Consider the following 5,000-nt stretch of genomic DNA (forward strand, 5'->3'; position numbering starts at 1 on the left):
GTTGTACGTGTGTGGGTGAGCACGTGTGTGCGCTTGTTCGTTTTATGTTTCCGGGGCACGAACACGGTTGGTTTCGTGTCCGGGTTGGGCATGAGGTGTTGGTTGTGCGAGTATTGAGGTTCTCGTTGGGTGTTGTGCACATGTGGATGTGGCGTTTGGAATTGAGCGTTTGTCGCTCGCTTTATCCAGCTGTTTATAGCACACAGTTTTTTCCATTTGCATCAGAGGTGTGTATTGTGGGTATGTCCCCGTCTCCCCAGTTAGACCACTATCCCGGCTCTTCACCAAAATCAACCTGTGTCGTTTGTTAGATGTAGTGTCTCGGACACGAGTCCCAAAGTCAAATTTATGGCCACATTGCAGGCAACGACGTGCTATGACTGGCTGGGTCACCTTTCCAAGCCAAATTGCTCTATGATGTTCATCTAGCAGTTGTTTTAAATTTCTTTAAGTTTCACCAACATAGAATTGGTCAGTTTTTGCATGATGAATAGTAAACTACTCCGGATTTATCACCAGTTAGTATTGGATCCTTTAGTTTTGAAATGACATTACGGATGGTGAATAGAGCTTTGTAGGCTACGCCAATCTGTGCACCACGTACTATCCTGCCAATCCTTTCAGAAAGGCTCAGGTGGTATGGCAGTACACAGTGCCCAAGTGTATCTGGATCCTTCTGTTCTGTCCGTTTTGATTCTTCCAAGGTGGGGAGTATCCCCTTGCTGCACCCATTTTTGAGCAGGACTCCTCTAAGTAATCTGATTTCTTTAATTGCCTCGGCTTTGGATGACGACTGTCCATACTCGAGCTGCCAAGGTCCGTGCTGCACTGCATTTGTGGGAGATTGGGTTGCAGGAGTTAAAATCCAGGAATCTGCTGGTGTGGGTTGGTCTCCTGAAAACTGAAGTCTTTAGGGAGTCATCAGGCTTACGGTGAACCTCCACATTCAGAAAGGCCAGTTTGCATTCTTTTTCAATTTGGATTGTGAAGTTAATGCTGGGGAATACCCGGCCAAGTTTCCCCAGTAGGTGGTCTACCATGTCTGTATGCACAATGGTGAAGGAGTCATCTACATATCTGTTCCAGTACCGTGGGAGTCAATTCTCATGAGACTCAAATATCCGTTGTTCAACTGTGACCAATTCTACGTTGGTGAAACCGGAAGAAATTTAAAACAACGGATATATGAACATGATAGAGCAATTAGGCTTGGAAAGGTGACCCAGTCAGCCAAAGCACGTCATTGCCTGCAATCTGCAATCAACACTCGCAAAACAAACAACTCATCATGCCCAACCTGGACACGAAACCAGCCGTGTTCATGCCCCGGAAACATAAAACCAACAAGCGCACACATGTGCTCACCCACACAAACACCAGATCACACGTAATTAAAACAAAAAAGAGCAGAGCACCTCTTCGATGATGTGATTTGACGTTTATTTTGCTTTTGCAAAATAAAACAAGAAAAAGAGCAATCAGAGATTACAGGCCCTCGCCAGGAATTTGAGTGGTATATATTTTTTATAGGTTTCAGGGTAAATCCAATATGGCTGCCAAACCATGTGACCTATGACATCATATGTGACCCTTTTGTTACTCATGGATAGGCATTCATATGTGTTTAGTTTTGCCTTGATCTGTTCAGCAATTTCAGAGAAGAAGATTTTTGAAGGTTTAAAACGAAAAAAAAACAACAAAAAAGAATATGGCTGTCAAATCACGTGACCGATGACGTCATCTTTCTTTTTTTGTGGAGCATTTTATCCCGAGATGACCCTCAAAATTTTTCATATTGATGTAGCATTCTACATATGTAATGATGACATCAAAACGAAGGCATCTATAATGTCCTAAGCATATCACACTCATTCCCTACGAGGAGTACTTGCTATGTGCCAAGTTTAAATTTCTTCCTTGGTACGGTTTCAGAGATAGAGGTCCAAATTTTTTCCAACATGGCTACCGCACCATGTGACCTATGACATCATAATGATCATTAAAACATTCTACATGAGTAGTCGCACCAATGGTGAAAATTTAGTCTCAATCTGACTTGCGGTTGCAGAGAAAAACACAAAAGTTCTGTGCTGACAAACAAACAAACACAAATGCAATACCCTCTACTTCGGCGAGGGCAATAAATAAAGGGCACTCCTCCATTCGACCTCGAGCACGAGCACGTGACCGGAAATGAGCGGTCCTATCAAAATAAAAACCAGACACGTGCCGAGGCTCGGGGTCTATTGTGCCTGATGAAATTGTCTGTGAAGCTGGTGAAACGTCGCCGAAGACCGGGTGTGCTCTCACTTTTTTTCTTACTTTCGATCTAGTTTTTTTTAGCTTTTGGTTGGAAGCCCCTTCTTCTTTAAAAAAAATATGTAATCCCAACAGCCCAATTTTATACAATAAATTGTATGTATATATATATATATATATATATATATATATATATATATATATATATATATATATATATATATATATATATATATATATATATATATATATATATATATATATATATATATATATATATATATATATAAAAATATATATAAAAATATATATAAATATATATATATAAATATATATATAAATATATATAAAAATATATATAAATATATATATATAAATATATATATATATATATATATATATATATATATATATAATATTTTGAGTCCTTGGACAAACATACAGTTCCAATGAAGTTGGAATCATTTGGAAACCGACTTAAAATTTACAGGTCAGGCGATCAAAGTTTCCACAAAGTGTACCAAAGATGCATTTAGAGCCTCTACGTTTTCCAGAGAGAATCAGCGTGTGCAGAAACTGCCTGAACACAGCAAGATGCGAGCACGAAGTACTCTTGGAAATGTCACCATTATACAACCTTGGTTTCAGACCAGGTCACTCCACCCTGGATATGCTGCTTCTGCTCTCCCAACAATGGATGGAGGTCCTCAATGCCAGACATGAAATCCGAGCCGTATCCCTGGACATATCGTGTGCTTTTGACACGGTCTGGCACCCTGCCCTGATCACCAAACTCTCTTCCTATGGTATCCAAGGCCATCTCCCCTCATGGCTTGCAGACTTCCTCTCCTGTCGCAGTCAACGTGTGGCCCTAAATGGAGTTCTTTCATCCCCTCTTCCTGTCCAGACTGGAGTTCCTCAAAGTAGCGTTCTGGGCCCTGTTCTCTTTCTGGCTTTCATCAATGATCTCTCCGACTCTCTGGAAAATCCTCTTTTATCGCTTTGCTGATGACTCCACCCTCTGCCGTACCATCTGTCATCCCTCAGACCAGCAAGCAGCAGCTTCTTCGCTCACTACAGATCTGGGTAAAATCACAAACTCTTCCAAAACGTGGAACATGTCTTTCAATCCAGACAGATCTCACACTCTCATTATGTCTCTCCGAAAGGACCGTTTAGAACCCCCCCCCCATCCACTTTCTCAACAATCCTCTGAAAGAAGTCCTTTCTTTCAAGCTACTGGGTCTCACCATCTGCCTTGACCTTTCCTGGGAAAGCCACATTTCAAACCTTGCCTCCAAATCCAGTCGCCAACTGGAAATCCTCCGTCGTGCAAAGTCCTTCCTTGGCCCATCTGAGCTCCTGACCACTTACAAAGCTTTCGTCCGCAGCCTGATGGAGTACTGCTCTCCCCTCTAGGCTGGTGCTCCTGCCTCCCATCTTTCTCAGCTTCACGCTGTGGAAACCAAGGCATTTTGGATCATTGGCATCTCCAGCGCAATGAGGCTGAGTCTTTGGGCCTCTCACTCAATCACCGCAGGTTGGTCGGTGGTCTTTCTGTCTTCTACCATCTCCTCTCCAGCCTCGCCTCCCTGCTCTCTCTGCGATTTGTCCCCACCAAATTTCCGCAGGGCGCTCAAGGTCCGCCAACAACCCCCTTCTGGTAAAACTACCAAAATCACGAATCACTGCCCACCTTCACTCTTTCATTCCTCTTTTTTCCCGCCTTTGGAATAAACTCCCTCACTCTATTCAATCCCGTTCTTCCCTCCAGGCCTTCAATAACAGCTGTTCACCACCACCTCTTATCATCTCCCATCCAAATCCTTGATCTTTTCTACCCCCGATAATTCACCCAAGCCCACCTCCTTCAAATTCCCTGCTTTCCTTCCTGAAAGTCGCTGTAATGTCCATCTTGTATTCCCCATGCTCCCCGCCCAATCGCTCTCCCTTCCACAGATCTCCTAATGTGTCTGTTCCCCACTGTTTAGTCCTTCCCACTCCCACCCCTCTTGTCTCATGCCCCCCCCCTTGCCGTGCGTTGTGTGTTAGCTCACACACGAGCATGGACAAGGTATACAAAAAAAAATTCTTCAAATTCTAATGAAGAACCCTGTACACATTTTGCAAACAAATCATTAGCAACTCAAAATATGACATCAGCAAGCAAGCAAAACCTTGACACAGCTAGCACATTACTGCAGCGACAATCTGGGTCTGTGTTTTTTCCCAAATATTTTACTCACCATATTTCTATTGGTATCCCACAGAAGCACTTTCTCAAACATATCTAACGAAATATAATGGAGCTACGGCATATGTGTGGACCGTGTATGTATGTATCATCTACTGCTCTGAGAGGATTATGTGCAAGAAGCTGAAACTTTCAGGGATTGATAATGGCATACTGAAGTAAGTTGTGCCTGTGCGAGTTTCGTTCGATTCCATAAAATTTTGAAAAATATGTTCTTTGCTCATATTCGCCCAGAAAAGGAGTAACAGTAACATTTCGTTCATTTTGGGGGTAGGGGGTGGTGTAATTGGAATTTTCATATTTTTAGCATGTTTTTGTTTCGTGTACGCAACCCGGTTATTTTTTTTTTATCTTAGGGAGCAAGTCCTGAGTTCAAGCCCCGTTGGATGCTGAATTAACACCAGGGGGTTGACTCAGCCTGTCATCCTTCCGAGGTCGGCGAAATGAGTGCCAGTGTACTGGTCCCGGTGTATGCCCCAGTTAGAAT

The 5,000-nt window shown here is 42.8% G+C and overlaps 1 protein-coding gene across 1 annotated transcript in view; it reads right to left on the minus strand.

The window, feature by feature from the left end:
* The window catches only part of LOC147035008 (uncharacterized), a 221,335-nt gene that overhangs the window by 16,369 nt on the left and 199,966 nt on the right, over window positions 1-5,000 (minus strand). The window lies entirely within an intron of this gene.

The sequence above is a fragment of the Eptatretus burgeri genome, chromosome 1, assembly GCF_056783735.1.
Source record: "Eptatretus burgeri isolate ZD-2024b chromosome 1, Ebu_testis_v1, whole genome shotgun sequence".
NCBI classification, from domain to species: domain Eukaryota; kingdom Metazoa; phylum Chordata; class Myxini; order Myxiniformes; family Myxinidae; genus Eptatretus; species Eptatretus burgeri.